The sequence below is a fragment of the Struthio camelus genome, chromosome 26 (genome assembly GCF_040807025.1).
Source record: "Struthio camelus isolate bStrCam1 chromosome 26, bStrCam1.hap1, whole genome shotgun sequence".
Classification (NCBI taxonomy): Eukaryota; Metazoa; Chordata; class Aves; order Struthioniformes; family Struthionidae; genus Struthio; species Struthio camelus.
This window is the reverse complement of record NC_090967.1, coordinates 3,173,386-3,194,338: the sequence shown is the minus strand read 5'-3', so window position 1 is coordinate 3,194,338 and position 20,953 is coordinate 3,173,386. Positions and strand designations below refer to the sequence as shown.

Sequence of the window (20,953 nt, the reverse complement as noted above, 5' to 3'; positions counted from 1 at the left end):
AAAACAGGCACTGGCTGGCAGGACCCCAGACCGGCTCACTAGCATGAGGTCCTACGTACACTGATGCGCACATCTTGCCTGGAGACTGGCACCGATTCGCGTACCACTTGCCACCGCGGCTAGCTCCTAATTCCCTTTGTTTCCTCCTCGTTTGCAAACAAACTCTGCTTTTCATTGCAAAACTCGGAGCAAGGCAGGGTGGTCAACAGGGTTAGTCAGAGAATCACAGAATGGTTTAGGTTGGAAGGGACCTCTGGAGATCATCTAGTCCAACCTCCTTGCTCAGGCAGGGTCCTCTAGAGCATATTTCCCAGGGTCGCATCCAGACGGGTCATGGCTGCAGCCTGGGCAAAAGCAGCCAGTTACACTCACTGCTGCTTCTGCAGAGAGCTCCTGATGGCCACCCGTGCTCATTCGCGCAGCACCTTGCCCGCTCGGGACACGGCCTCGCATGCAGGTCCCTAAGGTTTGCTACAACAGGGATGCTACCAACCAGGAAGTAGAGAAAACGCCGAACCATTGAGCAACTGGTTATGAAGGATCATAGCCCAAGACCACAAAGTCACCCTCTGCTCTGCATCTGACAAGGAGGGCAATGAAAACAGCAGTTAGAAGGGTGGAGGAAAAAAATAGGTCGTGAAGCCAGGGCTGAGATGACCATGGCAGAGGCAGCGATTCTCGTCTCCAGGGGTGAGCTTAGGGCTCCGAGAAGAGGGGTGCTCAGGGTGAACCTCCCAAATACCTCCCGTAGGCCAGCCCTGTCCCCTACTGCTGCTTCCACCCGCAGCCTCCCCTCCTGGCACGGCTCCCAGGGAGGCTGGCAGAAAGCCCTGTGCTGGCGGTAGGGCAACCTGAGGGTACCCTCCGCTGCCCTAAACAGGCAGGGCTCAGCTCACCCCACCGAACCAGACAGTTCAAACTCCCTCCCATGTGTTTCCACCCCGGACATCAACTCAGTGCAACCACTGTTGCGCTGCTAACCGACCACAGCTTGTTCATGCGGCCCAATTTTGAGGGCAAATCCCTGCTTTCCAGGGGAGCAGAAATAGCATGCACCAGCCCTGTGCCCGGGGAGCCGGGTTCCCGTGGTGGGCGGGCTGCACCCTCCCTTCGTTCCAGACTTCCAGCTTTTCCTCCCAGCGCAAAGCCCGCGGTGCTGCCCAGAGATAGGTCTGGGCTTGCTCCTTTCTCGTGGGAGGCAGCTGGAGCGTGCCAGGAACAGGACAGCCAGGAAGTTAAAACACGAGCTAGAAAAAGTGCAGAGAGGGTTGAGCAGGAGCCCAGCACACCCTGGGAGGCCACATGAGAGAGAAAAAGACGGACTGACAGGCGTGCACGCACCCCGCTTTCCACCAGCGTTAATCACCTGCGCTTCTGTTCCCGGCTCAGCCCTCGCCAGATTTAGAGCGATCCGATCGGGGAAGGCAGCCCACCCCCTCTCTGCCCGCCCTCCGCTCCCCTGGCTTCGCTCCCCCTCTCACCACCTTCCTCTGCTCCTCGCTCGGCTCCCCTTACACCCACCGAAAGCCCTCGATGCCATGGCCTCAGCACCGTGGCCTTATTACCTGCGGGTTAAACAAGCAACCCCACACCCCTCCAGCGCTCAGCCTCCAGGAAATGAGCGCACTGCAAGCCCTGACGCTTGGCCAAACCCTATAAAACTTTTTACTGCCTCTCAAAAGCTATTAATAATAAAGAAAAGGGCTTCTTGTCTAAAGGGTGCATGGGGAGAAACGGGAGGCTTTAAGAATGACGGAGGGAAAAGCTACCCAAGCTGGAGCTGGGGGAGGGGGAAGGACCTGCCGTGCCTCATCTGGCACCAAACCCTTACCAGGGACCGCCACATCCTCGGCCTAGAGCATCCTGGCGAAACGTTGCAGGGTGCTTGGCCCAGGGGCCTGACGGTCAGACCTGCTCACTCGGGTCTGGGGGAAAGGGAGGTCGATGCGGGAAAGGGAGCCCCGAGCACCCCCACAGGCTCGCTCCTCTGGAGCGACACCTCCTCCGGAGCATCCCACCGGTGCAGCAGCCCCAGCACGGCGCAGGGCTGGCCTCCAAGGCCAGCACTGGCATGCTGATACTGCATCGACCCCCACAGAAGGGGCTCATGACCCAGTCTCCCCTACCAGGACTTTTTCCCCCCAAACCTCTCAGATCCTCCTTTGAGTCCCTTCTGCAGCCATAGTCTGCAAGGACACCCAACGCTTCGGCTGCTCCTGCCCACGGCTGTTTGGGCATGCTATCCTGCCTCTCCAAACACCATCCAGCACGCGGCAGCCGGCCTGGGGCTGCCAGAGAAACACACCTTGACGATGGGGAAACAAGAGGGTGCACCCCACTCCTCGACGCTGCTTTTTGCCCATTCTGCTGCAAGCTCCGCGACACACAGCGAATAAAATCCACCTTACCCTTGCGTCGAGGGGAAACCGAGGCACGCGCAAGCTGCCCAGTTCGCCCCTGGCTGCCCCGAAGGCCAAGCAGGCAGCCGCAGGGCCTGCTCCCGCCCCGAGACTCCCTTCCCCCTGCAGCCGGCGGTCTCCATCGGCAGCAGCAGGAAGCGGGCTGGGAGAGGCGCAGCGGAGCAGGGCTTCCCCGCGCTTTGTTCTTCCCCAGCGCGGAGCGCGCCCGGCCGGCACGTGACATCCTGTTCATTCTTCGCTCCCCCCGATAATTTCCGCCCTGGGTTCAGCGCATGGCGGTGCCCTCCCGACCGTCTCGCGCTGCTTCCACCTCTGCCAGCCCCGCGCGAGGGCCCAGGGGAGCCGTTTCCTCCGCCGTCGGTCGACTCCGGGAGCAGCCGACAGGGCCCTCGCCGAGCGTTTCGGGAACCACCTTGCCGGGAAGCGGCTGCTGCCGAGGGCCGGCACGTACCGGGGCAAGGGGAAGCAGCAGGCGCTGTGCAACCCATGCTGCTTCATACCCAATTTTCGGTTTGAATCAGACCTTTATGCTCAGTCGGAGGGGATTTCAGGCGCAGACTGTTTGTGCGGAGTCAGGCGGCCGACGGCCGGAGCTGAGGGAGTCCCAGCCCCTGCGTTTTTTTTTTTTTTTCTTTAAAGGAATTATGGTCCAGTCCCTGCAAGGGTATTTCAGACAATGGAACGAGACAGAGCCCTACCAGAAGGGAAAAAATAAGTTTCTAGTCTTAATAAATACGGCTTCCTGTGAGCACTCGGAGGCTGTGCCGTCTTCCCCGGCCGAGGCAAACACCGACGGTGGCATAGCGTGACTCTCGAGCCCTGCCTGCGCTGCAGGCTCCGACCTTGGGAACAGCCCTCCCAAAGCACCCAGCCCCAAATCCCAATTTCAGCCTGCAGTGCTGGGGCAATGACCGGTGAGGCTACGGCACCGCCATCCGCCCTGGGGGCGGGTGCCTTGCTGAACTGCGATTCCCCTTTTCCCCAAGTCGGGCAGCCACAGCAGAAGGAAGTCTCCAAAACAGCGATGGTGCGAGTCAACGCAGGGACGGGGCCAGCGGCGCTCCTCCAAACTCTGCCCACCGGCTTCCCTACGCAGACAAGCCACGGGGATTTGACTGCGGGGAGGAATCTGTTTGGCATCTGAAGAGCACCAAGGAGAGGCAGTGCCTCGCTGTACCTCCGTATGAAAACGGGTCCCACCTCTCAGTGTGCTTTCAGTGCCTGATCAGGTTTCCCCACCACGTGCCATAAGGGAATCTCTAGTTTTTAAAACTGGAAAAAAAAAAAAAATTGAAATTAGGAACAGAAATCTTTGGTAAAACGCCAGGACGCTCATTGCTTTAGAGCAAACAGCCCTTTTGGACTTCTAGGAGCAGAACGTGTATTCAAGGCACAGTAGCCTCTGGATGAGCAACAGGAAAGTGCACATGCCCGATTCTGTCCCCCGGGTGTAGAAGGATCTCAGGGAAGAACCTCCCTGACAAACCTGATGCACTTGCTGCATTTTGAGCAAGAATCCTCACCCAGAAGGTCACACCGAGGCAAGTAGCCTCAGAAAAGCCCCTCCGAGGCTGGATTTGTTGGCCTGACTTCAAATCTGATGCAAAATGAGATTAAGAAAACTTCTTTCTCTCTTTGGGGAAAAGAGAAGAAGGGGAAAAAAAAAAAAGGCCTGAAGTTTGGTAGAAGAAATTCCAAAGGAAGCTGTGGTCTTAAAACAAATAAGCACTCCCCTGCAGTGTTTGCAATTTAAGTGCTCCAACCCCAGAGAACCTGAAAGTGAAATAAGCTGCAGACAAGCGCAAGCAGCTTCAGCACCTCCCTGAACAGAACCACAAAAACACCAAAAGTATCATAAAGGGGGCAAACTAACACTCCGAGATCATTTGAAACCCAAAGAAGGGGTTCTCTTTGTTTTTGTTGAAGTATTGGGTTATTTTTATTTGCCATCTGGTTTTTGAGTTTGCCAGGTCTGCTCCAGTCACATTTACAAGCTTCTTCCCTGCAGCCATAGGGGTGAGAAAAAGGGGGGATTTTAAAGCAAATGCTCATGCTATCCCCTGTCACTGAGACCTGAACTATCAAAGACTGGCAGGCTCCTGACTACATTTGCAAGTACAAAACACTGAGAAGAACCTGTATTTTTAAAATTCTTTCCTGTATAGCGAAATCTCGTGGCTGACGAGAAAGGATTCACACAATAACATCTGGGGCACATTGTTCCAGGCCCTTCATACGCACCGAGTTCCTGGCCCAAAGAGGTTACAATTAAAGAGGGCAAGACAAAGCAGGGGAAGAGGAGGGAAAAAAAAAAAAAAAAAAAAAAGCTACCTAGAGCAGGGAAGCGATTCCCCCACAGTCACAGCGCAGGTCAGTGTCACTTCTCAGAAGAGAGTCCAGGTGTCCTGGACAAGCCAGCAGGCCCCTGCGGGCTGCGATGCTGCTATCAGCTCACCGAGACTCAACTCTACGACATACCTGACCTCTGCGAGCCTTTAGGTTGTTACTTAAAGCAGTTTTCCCCGCGTGCTCTGCGCTTGGTAAGCAAGGGAGAAACAGCTGCATCCAGATGAAAGAACGAAAGGCTTCTTGAGAGCACAAAACAGAAAAGCCCTTGACGTTACGCAGCTCGGAGTGCAGATCACTGCCAATTAAAAGCTAAAAATAAGCACAAATACCCTGATCTCCCAAAGGGCAACCCATCAGCTGGCTCCCAACATAAAAAGCCCAGAACCAGACCAGACCAAAAAGCAACTGGTGGTCTTACACAGCCAAGACCAAAAACCAAATAAATTTAAAAAGCTTAAAGAGTCAGACGAAGGCTTAGCTTACAAGGAGCAGATCAAAAGTCTTAAAACAAAGGAAGATCCAGCATGTTTAAAATAAGCTGCAGACAGTCCCAGATGATGTCCAGAAAGGTTTGCAGCTAAAAACGTATTCCAGCCTTCAGTGCTAGCAGCCAACCCCAGTCATTACGAAACGGGGAAAGCTGTGCCATGACACAGAGGTTTCCCAAAACGAGCGGTCACAGAAAGTCTCCATAGGTTCCCTACGAGCTCGTTTTCCCACAGCAGACCACTTTATATGGTTACCATCAGGCCAGAGGCGCGAGCGGGAACTCCCTGCTCAGCTGAGCTGAGAAGACACTGCAGGGACCCGGGGGCAGCTCGCTCCTGACGCGCGAGCGGAGGAGAAGCCAAGGGCATCTGCGAGCAGACGCTACCTCAGAGCCTCGGCGAGCAGAAAGGAAATGGGGCTGCTGGAAGCCGCCAGCTTTTGCATAATCTGCAGGCGCATGAGCGCTACCGGACCCCATGAAGTCCCAGCCTCCCGACACTGTCCCAGCGCTTCTGTGGCCTACGGTTTATTTGCTTGGGCCTTGCTGCAATTTTAAAAGCTGTGTGGTAGGTTGAAATTGCACCCTTCCAAAAATAAACCCCGTAAACAGAGGGGCAGATGAAGGGGCTGAGGGCTGCAGAGGCCTGCAGTTGCGTGTTTGCAGGGATAACACTTGCCTGAGGCCTCGGAAAGAGCTTCCCAAGACCTTGGATAAGCCTCCCGGTCAGAGACCTACCTGCAGGTAGAAAATCTTCAGAGCTCCCCCCAGGACCTACTGTCACTTGAACAGATTGCCCTCCAACACCACCATCCACTGCAGTTTGGGTTACAGTTAAGTGCCAGCGTGAAAACATCTGAAAGCCGAATCCTCTTGCATTCCTCCACAAGCTACTTCGACACAGGGAGATTTTTACACTCTCTGCCTATTCCTGTCTGAAGGAAGCAGCTCTCCTGATGCTGGTGGGAGAGGGATGGAAATCATCTTGACTCGGCATGAGGCTAAAAGTCTGTTAAACACTGGGGACAGAGCGCTGATGTGGAAAGTCTTGTGCATTTGAGAAGCAGGGAAAGGGCCGTGATGCTGGAAATGGATCCAAGTGAGTTTAAAATTCTTGATTTTTATCAATACAGCAGTAAAGCGGTACATTAACAGCAAGAGCATGACAACAACACCTAGCAATCCATCTATGCCCTTGCCACCTGCCCCACAGGCTACCTTAGGCCAACTGACAGCCAAGACAAGCAGGAAGATCTTTGGTATTCAAGCCCAGCTCCAACAAGGGGTCTCCCAGGTCGAGCAGGCTCAGGAGGGGAACAAGACATCTAGGGGGAGCGTGAGGAAGTACAGAACAAGAACAGGAGCTGAAAGGGGCAAAAAAAAAAAAAAAAATCCCTGACTCAATGCAGCCATGTATAAGGTCTTCCTGAGACACAAGCTTGGGCCCACACCTGCATCCTCTGTGCAGCCACAATTCCCATGTGAGCCTGGGGCAGCTGGGAGCAGAGCAGGTTGAGCAGACACTGCCTGAGGCCTGAGCTGGAGGAACAAACTTGCAGCTTGCAGGCACAGACTTCCAGCTACTTCAAGGGATGGGAAGTGGCCACAAAGTCACCTTCTCGCACCAGCTTTGCTCTGGACTGAGGAGAAAGCAAAACCATTTGGACGACTGTCCCAGTGCACCAAAAACATTTCCCACCCGCTGGGTCTGTGGTGCGGTGTGTTTTCAGGGCTTGCTTGAAGAGTTACCCTCTGGGTTGAAATTCCTCAGTTCTGCTCTTTCAACAGCTGAAAGCTTTGAGAAAAACAGTCCACACAGCTACCACAAAAGGGAAAGCCAGTAGATTTTCCAAGATGTAAAAAATAATCCAAGTGCTTATCATACTCAGGGAAATTCATGTTCAACCATACTTGTCCAAGGCCAACTCGACCAGTACAACCAGACAACCTGTACTGCAGTGAGAGCAGGTGTATATACAAGCACAAAGACACAGCCAGACCCACTGTTGTTCAATTGATGTTTAAGAACAAATTTAAGCAAACTGGATATAGGTCACTTTTATACTGGGGTGAGAGCGTTCATACAGGTACCAACACAGAGCTGTAAAGCTGAGGGGGCAAAGGGGGAAGTGATTCACTTACAGCCCCTTTACCGATAAGAGAAACCCACTCCCCGTGCCGTTTTCCTTCCTTTTTCTCTTCGGCACCAATGCCATGCGAGAAACCATGCATGGAGACTGCCACATCAGAGAGCATCGCTCTGTTTGTCCCTATGCATGCAAGACGCTGCAACAAGTGCGCTCCCGCCTTTACTGGCTCCCTCGGAGAGGTGGCACAACGCTCCACAACGTGCTGCCAAGATCCCAGTGGCTCAAAGTCTTAGCGTCTATGAGAGCTGAGTGGATTTTCGGAGGAAACAAGACAACTGGAGGGAGGGGGGTTTTTTTGTTGTTGTTGGTTTTTTTTTTTTTTTTAAAAATGAAGAGTCCTTCCAAAAACCATGTTCGGGTGCTTTAAAGTGGTCTTCTGCTAGGGCAAATGGGAAAGCCGTATGTTGGAAGCACCACCTTCTTCCCGTCTTGGGCACGGGCAATGCCAAAGACTCCAGCGGTATCTCCTGAGCTCCTCCTGCTCCTCAAACAAACGCCCTTCCCTGGAGCTGGACACAGCGGCATGGATGCAGCAGCACTTTCCCAACACAGTAGCGTTTCAGAGGCACTTCTCAAGAAGAATCCCAGACGCAGGTCTGAGGGCCGTGCTCTTGCCGGCTGCACCCCCAGAAGGATGAGAGAAACCTCAGTCGGGAGAAAACCTGTCCCGATTCACCTGCTCCAGGGACGTTTCCTTCGTGGACTGAAGCAGCAGGCAGGAGCGTGCAGCGCTTGGAGCTTGTTCCATGTTACATCCTCCAGGAACACCAGTGATAGCTCTGGTTACAGGAGACCTGAGCAAACCTACCAGGCAGCAGAACGGTCCTCATGACAAAGTCAAACTGGCTTTTCTGGCCCAATTTCCTCATCAGCCATCAAAGGAAGGGAAGATTAAAGGCCTTGACCGAGGACACCCAGGCAGAGCAGGGAACACAGCCTGGGCTTTCCGGGTGCCAGCATCTTGCTTGCCATAACGCAGGAGTCGCGCCAACCCTTCCACAACGGAGGACTGGCCACGTCTTGTTGGGAGCAGCTGCTGCACAGCAGTTGAAGCACCTGGGTGCAGGGTGGACTCTCCTCTTCCAGGGAAATCCCTCAGAACCAGGAAGTCCTGAAAGGAGTCACTTTTCCCAGAAATGCAGGACGCCTGCACAGCTTCTGCCGACTGCAATCCCTGACACACAAGAACATCACCCCCCAGCTCAGCAGGGTCAGGCTGAGGACAGCCCGTGCCCAGGCCTCCTCGCAGTCTCCGACACTTCTCCCAGTTTGCAGCGAGGTGGGAGCCAGGGCAGCTCTGTTTACTCTGTTTCCTCCTGCATGCGCTCATGTTGGTGTCAGCACAACAGGAAGCTCTTGTTAAATAGTTTGTTACTTAACTGCTGATGCAGAGCCATCGGGGAACCCAGGCGTAACAGGCCGTGTGTTTCGAGAGACGGGGGAGTCCTGCGCTTCAATTTCAGGGCTGGGATTTGAGAGCTCTCAGCTCTGCCACCGACCCTCCCCGGGCACCCTGGGCATGTACTAGCTTCCTGGCCCTCCGCATCCCGGCCGCTCTGCTGGGATAGCAACTCCTCTGCATCTGTCTTGTCCATTTGAGCTCCCTGGGGAAACGCTTGGCTCTTTCTCAGCTTTTGAACAGTGCAGAGATCTCGGCAACTTCTTCCCTCCCCCTCCTCCAAGGCCTCCTTCAGGGGAAAGGAAAGAGCCCAGGAACCGACTGAAGAAACTCCCTCATCAAACAGCACAACCAGCCCAAGAAAGCCAAGCACCGTACCTGCGCTCCTGCTGTCCCCAAGGCAAGGTCATCAGCCAACCTGTAGCGAACATCGAGCGGTCACAAATCTACTTCGCTGAGTCTCGTTATCAAGCCTGCCAGCCTGCCGGCCCCGAAGAGCAGCCCTTATCTGAACTCTTCGAACCCGTCTTCCCAACGGCTTCCTTACAAGCTGCTTCAGCCCTCATCACACAAACACTGAAAACAGTTCACGTCTGTACAGTGCTATCAGCCTGAGTCATCGATTACACGGCAGACGCAGTCCTATTGCCATGGTCACTGTACCAGGCGCGGGAGAAGTGTGGTTTGGCTGTGGCTGGTCTCTCCCCTCCAGTGAACAGAGAAGCCGCAGCGTGCTTTCGCTTTTAGCCCCACAATATTTACGATGATGAATTTTGCAAGGGGAGTTTGTCCAAAATGCTTTTTTCTTTTTTTTCCCCCTCCATCCAGGTCATTTCTTGGAAAAAAAAAATTCCCTCAAGACTAATGTTTCTTCCCGAATTTCTTCTAGTCTTAAGGGAAGGGGAGGGGGGAACAAAAACAAAAAAAAACCCCAGCAAACTGTGGAAGCAAAGCTTTGAATCTAACATGATCTGAGCATCCTTGTTCCAAACCTCCCCTCCCTTCCTGGCTTCCCAGCTTTTTACTGAGAACATGGTGTGTCCACGAGAGAGGACTCCACCCCGCACGCTTTTAACTCAGCTCGGCCGTCGGAGCAGCGGGAGCCGGGAGCTTTCGGCACCTTGAATCTCACCGGTTGATGAGCCGGGAGCGGGGACTCCCGCTCCTGCCTCCGTCGCTGCTTCCCGCGGCCAGTCCCTCGCCCTCCCGGCACTGCTCCCTCCCTCCCACGACGGCACTTTGCAGGGAGCCGGCTACGGAGCCAGAAGGGTCAGACACGGTGCTAACAGTACTGCTAGCACTGTAATTTAAAAACACTAGCAGAGCAAGTCGTCAGACACAAACCGTCACCTCCAGCTACGCAGTTATTGCCGGGCAAACAAAAAGCAAAACAAAAGACTTTTAATGAACGTAAAGCCACTGAAGAGAAACGCTTCAAGCCTCTGCTATAGAAAGTAAAGAATTTGCCATGCAGCTCTGCTGTCACCAGCGCAGATCAGCGGCCAACCTGACCTCCCGGGCGGCGCAGCCCTCAACCTTTCACCCCAGTAGCCCTCCGTGAATCTTGGCCACGTCCCAAAAACATCCAAACCATTAAAACGCTGGAATTAACCCCTCCCCCAAAAGCTACCCTCCCAAAAAAATCAAACAAACAAGACCCCCCACAGCATTCATTGCCCACACCCCCACATTGAACTGTGTCATGAAAAAGGTGCATTTTCTTTCTGCTCTGCAGTGTGTGGCTTCCTCATCCAGCCATCAGGGTTATTGCTTTTTTTTTTTTCCCCCCCTCTGCTAAATTAAGAGTTCTCTTGTTACCAGCTATTCACTTCCTCTGAAAACACTTACACTCTGTACACAGATCATTTCTTAACCTACAACAGATCAAGCTCTAAATCTCTCGCTCAGAGTTATTTTCTCCCAGCCTTCCAAACATTTTCGTGGCTTTTTAACATACTACTATGAATTTTCAATGGCTTCTTTAGAAAAAGCTTTAATGCCACCTCTTTCCCTCTATAAGGGGGGCAAAGAAATTTAAACATCGCAACAGAAAACCTTCTCTATTTGAAGGGAGCCCTGGCTTCACAGTTCAGAGGTCTGACAAATGCTCAGACATATGAAGTTCTCACAACGCAAAACCAATGACTCATGCATGATTTCACTGACATTTTCAAAATTGATTTATAGGGGTTACAGGTTAACATATTCAACTTCTTTATAAACAAAATCACAACTTTTCCTCAAATTCCAGCAGCAACAGCACCGTTAATGATGCAATTAGTACGAAGAAGGTCCAATTCGTGCAAGGAGCTGTACACACCTACAAACTTGGAACAAACCCCGTGTCCCCTCTGCAAAGACCCTGATGCAACTCAAACATTGCAACAGCCGGCAAGCAGCCTAGAAGAAAAAGTGAAACCTGTTATCCACTGTCTAAACATAATGACATGAACACAACAGCAAAAATAGAGAGGGGGGGGGGAAAAAAAAAAAGGCAAAATAATTGCATTTCCCATTTCAGATGGAGCCCAGATGGGGGCAGAAGGCAGAGCTCAGGAGTTAACAGGAACTTACATGAAGGCGTGAATTCCCTACGCTGTCATGATTTTAAAGACAACTGCCTCCTTTCCGAGATGAGCACAATGGAGCAGCCCAAACCGAAGGGCGCAGACCAGATGACTTAATACCGAAGTCTTGACCACCTCACACTATGGCTCAGTGCTGACTAGGAAAATTTCCTGTCCAGTAGCGGGTGGGCAGGCAGGCAAGAATGTGCGTGCATATATTCAGCTTTACTGAAAGTCAACTTTTTGGCAGCAGTTCAGCAGTAATTATTTTGCACCCAAAAATATCTAATGAGGAAACAGGTCCATCTTGAACCAATAGAACTGGGACAGTTTTGATTCATATCTGCTCTCTATTTGCATAGGTAGAAATGGAAATCAATGAGCTTTAGATGGTCAAAATTCAGAACAACCCAGATCCTTAATATTTTTAAACACAAACAAGCTTGCAGAGTCAATGGCTCTTCTAGGGCAACTCCTAAATCTCTCAGTAAAGGCAGCCACAAGGAAAACTTCATGAAGTATCTCTTTCTGTTGCTGCTAGTTACTATCCAACTCGCTCCCAGCCAAATGCAGAATTTCACTCTTTTCTTTGGATCCCTGTTCAAAGCAGTTACACCTGGATGGAAAATATTAAATGCGCTTTACCAAAGAGCCGGAAATACCATGATGGAAACTTCAGCAGCAGCAGCAGCACAGGAACCAAGCTAAAAGCTAAAAATACTTCTCTGGGGGGAAAAAAATAAATAAATAACGCTAGTAAATGCACACATGCTAAAATAAGACCAGATCTGAAAACTAGACTGAAAAAAGATCAAACGCAGCACAAGCTGGACAAATACTTTAGAAAACAAAGCGTCTAAGAGTCTATTCATCTGTTTGGGCTCATCAGCAACGACCAGGTAGCTTAAACCTCCAACTGTAGAATTCATAAAACCTACCAGAAAACACAACGAAGCTGAATTGCAAAGACTTGGAACGAAAAAAGCTTTTTGGTTGGCATCACAGACTCCACGAGGGGAACTGTCGTGCCTCAATTTATCCCTTCTTTTACACACGATTGCACCTGATTAAGTCTCAGGACAGCCAGCTCCTGTTTCTTGAGCCACATGCATCGCACAAGCCACTAAAGCCTGGTCCCCGTGCCGGAGCCACACTGCACAAAACCAGCAGCAACGCCAAGCCACCGCGGGACGTTGGGAATGCAAAAATCCTCGGCTGCAGGAAGCAGTTGGGTAGGTAGAGGTGCCGAGACCAACACAGGTCCAAGCCGGGGCTGCCCGCCTTCCCATCCAGCCCTGCCACTGCGAGTCTGGGATGTTCCTGGCGTCTTCTATCTGTTCACTATTCCAGATTCCCCTCTCCAAAATCAGCAACAACTGTCCCCAGGGATACCGGGCCAGTAGAGATTTTGGTATGCAGTTGGAAGATGGTAAGATCAGCAAAGGACTCAACTGTACTATGTGTCTGCTGCCCTCCTGTTCAGACTAGTGTCACTTTGTTGACCCTCCTTTTAGATTATCAGATAGCTACCTTAGAAACTGCAACTTGCTTTGCTATTACTGTAACAGGGACTCTGGAGATGACAGATGGGTAACTAGAGCAGTAAACCTTGTTCTGAACAACAGAAAAGAAGCCAGGCTCATCTTCTGCCCTGGTGCGAGGTAAATTACACAAGGCTGTAGTTCTGCAGAATCTATCACATCTTAACAGTTCAGCACAAAAAACCAATTAGGATGTTGAAGTGGTTTCGGTTTTACTAATCTAGAGTTACTAGTACTGGAAGAAAGGAAGTTCATTACATACAAAGCAGTGTCTCTGACTGGGAGACCTTAAAAGGACAGTAGTCAGCTAGAGTCTGACTCCCGAGTCTTCATCTGTTCCCACAGCCCATATGTTCCAGTGGTTTCCACGGGACACATGCAGTCATCCTGGCCAAGATGCTGATGATGTCTTTTAAGCCCCCACTCGGCACCACAAGAGCTGGATTCAATAAGGCACTTCATACACTGAGTCACTTACTTGAACAAGTGGTCTCAGCCGTCAAGTTCCTCGTACACTCTGGATTTTGCAGCCCTGCCAGCGGGTTTTCTATTTAAACCAGACAATACATCCACAATGCAGCAAGCTCCAGTTAGACACCAGATACTAATTAAATCCATGCTGCTGCTAGAAAGAAGAGCTGCGAAGGAATCGGCTGCCTTCCAAAAGTCCACGGAAGCCGGCCAGCAAAAGCTTGTTTACCAATCATGTGCCTGACAATTCTCCCGCTCTTCCCTCCACACAATTTACCAAGATTGACGTAAGAGCAGAACCTGCTTCTTCTCCAACCAGTCCTGTCCTGCCCAATTCTTGCGCTGATTTCACTGTCACAAAAACACGCATCTTGAGAGAAAGCCTGCAAAGGTTTTGTTTCTACAGTTATGACTTGACGGTGCTATTAACTCCATTCCTGCCCAGCATATAAAAACACCAGGACTAAGTTCAACAGTCAACATGGACCTGAAGAAGCTTCAGAGCAGAAGAACTCAACCAAGTCTGACTGTAACTGACTGAACATAGTGTTCACCTACTGCAAAACCTGAGGGTTAGGTAAATCCTTGCAGAATAGGCTCTCTCTGCAACTAGGTATCCAAAGGATTGCCCGTGTCCCAAATCATTGAGTCATATTTGTACCTTGGGCAATGAAGAAGACCAAGCGGAGCTGTTGCTCAAACAGCTACTGGGCACAGACCTCTGAAAGATAACTATAAAACCATGGTCCAAAACATCTTTGAGGTGGACGTGGGAAAGCCCTATTTGTAACCAAGGGTAGGTTTTGTTTGCCTACATTTCAGCCTCCACCACTGGACACAGATGCTTTTTAACCATTGCTTCAGCTGCACGACAAAATTGCCTTGACAACTGCAGCTGCCCTTTCTACTGCCTGGGGTATGGGATACAGAAAGCGAAGCCAAACAGAAAGACAGACCGAGACATGCTGCAAGCATCTAACTGCCAGGCGCCTGCCACCACAGGGGTGCAGGCTGAAGGGCGCCTCACTCGGGTAAGCCAGACAGTGCCTGCAGAACGGGAGCTGTATAAGCATGTCTCTAACAGGCATCACCGTGCTCTCTCCAGTCTTCTCCTGGCAGCATGGGAGTTTCAAGGGCAAGTTTAACTTCAGGTAACGCAGGTGCCTTGACTCAGGGCACCTGCAAAGCCTTTCTGTGAAAGGCATCTTAGGTTTGGCCAAGATGAGGGTGTTGCAACGGCAAGCACATAAATTCACTGCTACTGCAACCCAGATCATCGTCCCGTTTATGATGGCATCTGTGCCGGGCCACAGTCAGGGAACAATGCAGGAAAACATTTCATTCAGTTGTCAAGTTTCTGGGTAGGGCAAGTTCCCCTTCCAACACCTTTCTGCACAACCCCTTAGAGCTTACCTCTCTCCGCATCAGCCTGCATAGCGGTCACCAGCCGGGGGGGGAAAAAAAAAGGCTCCTAGACAAATAGATAATTTTCACCCAGTAGCTTGGAACCACCACTTTCACTTCACATCTCACATCTGAGGCTAGAACACCTCATCCTGTGCCTCGGCTGCCAGAAACAAGGTTAAGACCATCTCTATCAGCATGCTACTTCCCCAGCCCTGTCCCTGAATACTCCTATGTCCTCAAAAGCTAGCACTTTTTACAAAGGCAATATAAAGTTCTGCTTGCCATTCTCTTGATAAGGGACCTGAGAGCAGAGTGCACAGGAATGGATGTGCAAGAAAAGTTGCCTTTGGTTTTGCAGGCACACAGAGCGGAGAAGGCTTTCTCCCTTCCTCCGCTGCAGCCACAGAGACGTGCTGCACCTTTGCTTTGCAGCAATAGCCACGGCAGCGGAGGAGAGGCGTCCTGCCAGGCCTCACGCCAGCAGGCCACCGAGGCTGCAGAACCTGCCCGGCAAAAAGAAAAGGCTTGGCGACAAGCTGCCGCAGGAGGACTTTGTCAGCAAACACGGAGGAACAGCAGGTTCAAAACTGGGCAGCAGCAGGGGAGGAAACAGCAGCAAAAGGTGCCAAGTGCCTGGCAAAGCAGAGATGCACCCCAAGCAAGAAACATGTCCCCATGGCTTCAAGGCCACAGCATGCCTACCCTAGAGCCGGTCCTTCGCCCCAGCCCACCTGCTCGCTGCTGTCGGGAGCCAGCCGCCACAGCAGTCCATGCGCGGAAAGGCACGTGGTCAGCGGTGCTAAACGCACCCCGCCAGCACAGGAGAGCAGATGATTTGACAAGCGACTGTCCACTTCCTGCCCTGCTGTGATGGGCTCGATTCACAGCCTGGCATCGAGGCTGTTTTGCACTGTTTGCTGTTATATTTTGGGGTTCCCCCCCACACTTCTCCCAGACTCAGGCGTGTGCGTGTGTGCACACATGTATTTAAATGTTAGTGTGAAGTCAGACGGATGAAGTAGCAAAATTTCAGGAGATCTCAGAGTCCCAGCTCTCCCCATCACAGCAAGGAGACGGGCTTGCGTCCTGCTCTCCCCCAGCCCGAGGAGAGACCAACTGTCACCACAGGGCCAATCCATTGATAAGGCCTATTCTCTCCATTGGCAAAGCCACCCTGCCCTCATGCCCGGGGTGCAGCAGGGCTCAGTGCCATCATTTCTCTCTCTCCACTCTGCTGGAGACAAAGCAGGGTCCACAGCCTCCGCTATAGTCCACCGAGAACCAACTACAGTTAAGAGGTGCTCCTGTTTACACAGTCTTGGGCCCCTGAATTCAGAAAATGAGCCAAGACATGACAGCAAAAATTCTCACCACAATGTGAAAATCCCACCTAACTGAAGAGGGGCTGCGGTGCCATCTTCACTCCGGTGAACAAACCACAGAGATAATTGTAGGAAAACCCAAACCTGTGACAAGACAACCAGCAGCCAGTTGCCAACCCACACTCATCCAGTGCAGCCAGTAGACAACACAACCGTTATCCAGGTGCTGGTGACACAGCTCCTTCTTCAATTTGTGTGGGCTGGGGAGGTCAAGACCAACTCTCAGCTAGTCACCCAAGGAAGGGGATAGCCTCGTAGTCCTGTCACCTCAGGTTGTGGATTGGTAACAGTATGGCACCATCCCTCTGTAGGACGAGCTGACTGCGACCACCACCTCCCACACCCCCTCTGCAGTCAGAGCGTCCGGACTCCCTGGCAAAACGCAGCGCCGCTTTCCCACGCTGCCAAACTGCAGATCAACTGCTCTCCCACTGCCAGACCCTACCTCTCATCCGCCTCCCTCTTCAACCCAGAGTCACAGCGTCGGTGTCAGAGTCAGCATTTGAGGGGGATGCTGCCCACAGGATGATCCATGCCTCATCACAGCAGGATGAGGCTCCAAAGAAAGCCCAGGCAGAGGTGTTTTGGCTCACATGAGTCAGAGGGTCCAACCGCATGGTGGGATGAGATCTCCCACCACTTGCCGTAGGAGAGCTCCTAACAGCTCAGCTTACGGAGCACAGACCACAGCTGTGTCCCACGGGCCTGGCAGCGCAGACAGGAGAAGAGGACAAGGGAAGACACAGTCGTTCAAGCACTGCCTCACATAGGGAGTACTGTCAAGTGGCAGGAGTTGTTCAAGAGTAAAAAAACAAATGCTACCCTTTTGAGGATGTCCTCAGAGATCCCACAGCCTTGAATCCCACATGTGCTTCCTTCCGGCATTGGGAGGAATCAGCTGTAGCTAGGATGGGGGACTCAATATCTGTTCTCCAAAGGATGAGACATTTCCCAACCCCTTTCCTATAACGAAAGCAAATTCCTGGATGCGCGCAGCTCTCTTCCCTCTTCCTTTCCTCCCCCAAGCCCATGCTGGGTGGTGACAGGCTCCAAACCTTTCATCCACCTGGAAGAGATTTCCTCCTCTGCAGGGGGAACTTGATTGAACACCAGCCACTTGCGTGGGGCAACCAGGCACTCCCCTCCCCAAGGACTGGGATGCCAGAGCCAAAGGGACATACTCAGCACTTTTTCCTCCCCACAGCATTCAGAGAGGCCCCCAAATAACCTCAGGAGCCCAGATGCACAGGAGACTAGAAACAGACTGTCGCCCTCTGACATTCACCACAGGTTTCACCACAAGACAAATGGCTTGAAAATAGATGGAGCAGGCTCCACTCCATAAAACAACTGTCTCAGAGTATCCCCACCTGCTCCCAGCTTCCTGGGACCAGGAGACTGAAGTTTAACAGGGCACTAGCTGTTCAGCACTTCCACACCAGCAGCCTGTAAGTGGCCACAGAGGGAGCAAAAGCATTCCCTCCACTCAACATTTCCACTACCTCCTCATGCGCAAAGCATGGGGACCAGCCAGTATTTTGCAGCCCTGCATACCACTGAAATTGTGCTTTCCCAGCAGGCAGGGGAGAGGCTTCTCCACAACAGGACAAAGAGCCCCAAAGACTATCGTTAGCCCCCTAGTAGCAGACTGAGGATTTCTTCGCAAAGGTATAAACCTGCTCTCAGTGCCAGCGACGCTCGTTCTTCTCCTGGGACCCACCACTTCTGGAGGGAGCACAGTTGCACTGCTTTGCAGTGTGGGACACCTTCACTGCCTGAACCAAGTTGCACAGCAAGTCCATGGCAAACTCTTGTTTCTCTGATCCTCCAGCTTTCCAAGCAGCCAGGCTTGAGCAAAATCCTCTTTCTTGTTATCCCTGCTGTATAGCCAGCGCTGCCTGACCAGAGTCCAGACCACCAGAGAGATGGGATGGTACCAAATTTGAATGCAGCTGTTTCAAAGTTTATACTTGCCATCCCTGAACATGTACTAATTACCAGATCTGCAGTGCCAAGTGGGACACCCCAGAAGAGACTACATCCACTACACTAAGCTGGCATCCAGACCATATGGCTCTAAGGGCTGTGCACATACCTCCTTCCCTCCCAGCAACCCGGGCAAGAATCCAAGTACCAGCATTAGGCATCTTATCTTCCTAATGTTCCTAGTTACAAGCTCCAGGGGGGTTTCCAGGCGGCTGATGCAAATGATAAATGCCCCTTGGCTCTTCTACTGCTCTTTGCAGCAGGTGGCTCGAAGTGCATTACCAAGGAAGTGTCCTTACAGAAGGGGAAACTGAGGCACATCAAGGCAAAGAAAGCTAGCAGCAGAAGAGAGAGAAGAGACTGTGTCCCCAGAGGCTGCTGTGTCCTTTAGGTCATCTCCACACAAGAGGGCCCTGAACACAGATGATCTTCTCCAGAGCAGGAGTTGCACTCTGGCTTGCGTGACACAGCCTGTCTGCTCCATGAGTGGCTCAGAGGCTTGACTGTGGCCATCACTAAGATTGGTTTCAGATTTGTCTCTTCTTTGATACACGTTTCCTGGAGGCAGGTGGAGCATATGCCCATAGGTAGAGTTCATCCAGCACGCCCTCCCTCCTACTCGCCAGCACCACATGGCACAGGCACCATGTCTTTAATAGTCATCGACTTTCTGTCGAGGGAAGGGAAGCCAGAGGGAGGCTGGCAGACATTTCCCTCTGGTTCCATCTCTTTTCCACTGCAGGGCTCTCACCAGGCAGTGCCAGCACTCTGCTTTGGGGGAAAAGGAGAGTGTCCTAGCCCTGAGAATTGGGTGGAGAGGAGGGCATGGAGAGCTCTGCTGTACAGCACAGCTCAAAAAAAAAAAAAAAAAAAAAAACAACAATGGAGAGCCAGGGAAGGGCAGGGAACACTCACAGCAGATCTGAAAACTCAGCAGTCTCCTAAGCAGAGAAGACGACTTGCTGGCTATGGGCCAGATGGTTTGGGGAGGCCTCTCTCCTCCGTGAGGGAGGGGGCTGAGAACATCAGTGCTGCAAAGGAACCAGCTTCTATCAAGAGACTGCAAAGTCCCCTTGGACTGCTCTGAAAAACCAGCCTCTTTTCCAGTCACATTCATCAAGTTTTCTCCAAGGCAACTGCTGCGTTATAGGTTTGCCTAGCACCTCAAATAAAAGGGCTTCCCAACCCCTCCGTAGGGCCAAGGCAGGGGAGGAAGTAGCAGTGACAAAAGCCACATGGTACCCCAGGAGCTAAGCCACAGCCTCCGTTTCACCTCCAAGGTCTGAGATAAGTTTTTCACATCCCAAGGGGCCAAGTTGAGCACTCTAGGGCCTTCAGGTAAAAAGTGTTTCAGGAAGGGGTTACTAACTAGCTAGACACATCTCAGCCACATTTTACACTGGGGAAACCGATACACGAGGGCTCAGACTCAGCATATATCCAGGCCTCTCCATACTGACTGCCAAAAGCTCCTGCATGAGAACAGTTAGATATGTGTGACAGCAGGGATCCCCAGCTCCTCATCCCATCTGGAGACTGTCATTCTGCAGAGATCTGCTTGGCCTTATGTCATGTGTATCACTACCAAACTCTTTTCTGCCAGCAGGATCTGGGTTGGCATAAGCACTTTTAATAGTAAGATTTTTTTTCTTAACCCATATCCTTTTGACAGAACCAGGTTAGGTAGCAGCTGCACTGGCAGATCTCGGGTAGCCTTTTGCAAGACAAGGCAGGGGAGAAAGGGGTGCCTGTGATGAGTATGATGAGTAATCTCTTCAATCAACAACATACAGCTGATAGCAACTTTCCCAACTTCCCTAAGGCCACATGGAAGTGGGGACAAAGCCAGCGACTGAACCAGCTCCGCTCTGTCCCAGCTCAGCCACTTCGCTCCAGAGCGGGTCCTTCTCCCTGGAGAGTCCCCAGAGGCAGGGTAGGAGGAGGAGGAATAGGTGCCACTTCCACGGGTGACCAGACTGTTTCCATTTCTAGGTTGCAGAGCTGCAGCTCCGCCAAACCAAGCTGTCCCATATTCCAGCAAACACCATTTCTCCCCCTTACTTTCTCCCTCAGGCTGCTCAAAGCTCCACATATCTCCTTCAAATTACTGCTAAACCTTAAGAATTGGGAGGGAAAGAAGGGGAGTGGAGGGGACAGCTTCCACTGGGGGTTTCACAGGGATCTCTCTCCACCAAGAGCTGAGAAACTCCTTGTCCTGAGATGCCACATGGGAACAGGCTCACTGCCACCCTGGCTTACGTGCTCTGCTCCCAGCTCTCCACTCTAATGGGGAAGAGTCATTCAGCAGGGACAGCCTTCCAATCCTTCCTAAGGCAACCAGGGACTACAAACAGACCGCTTGCCCAGAATACGGGGAGAAAAGAGTAGCAAGGAGGCACCTTGCAATTAATCTCTGTTATAAAGGAACAGGGGCAGAGAGATGCTCAGTGGCGTGACAATATCCATCAGCTTACATGCAAGTGTCAGCAGCATCTTCAGAGAAGCAACGAGTGATCCATGAAGTATTCATCTTCCCTCCCCCTCCATTACAAGACTGAGCAGTTCAATCCATTACACTTTTTTCCTCGCAACGTCTCTTTAAGGTACAGAGGTGACCTGCTTATTTTACAGATGGGAACTGAAGCGGTAAGCAACTGTGCAACATGCCCATGGTCTCACAGAAGAAAGAGGCGTGGAGAAGGGTGTTTCTCAACTAACTGGAGATTAACTTGAGCAACTTCCCAACACCTAGACAAACACCCCAACCTCCTGGCTTTCAGGGAAGGTTAACAAA

General features: G+C 51.8%; 1 protein-coding gene across 6 annotated transcripts in view; it reads right to left on the bottom strand.

Annotated features, from left to right (window-relative positions):
* The window catches only part of CSNK1G2 (casein kinase 1 gamma 2), a 52,887-nt gene that overhangs the window by 21,777 nt on the left and 10,157 nt on the right, over nucleotides 1-20,953 (bottom strand). Inside the window, exon 1 of one of the 6 annotated variants that reach the window (XM_068920251.1) lies at nucleotides 9,184-9,448. The exons of 4 other annotated variants lie outside the window; for them this stretch is intronic. The gene's annotated coding sequence lies outside the window, so the exon portion shown is untranslated. Of the gene's footprint in view, nucleotides 1-2,408; nucleotides 2,637-9,183; nucleotides 9,449-20,953 lie in introns of those variants that run through there. One more of the 6 variants, XM_068920254.1, reaches the window with a different exon arrangement.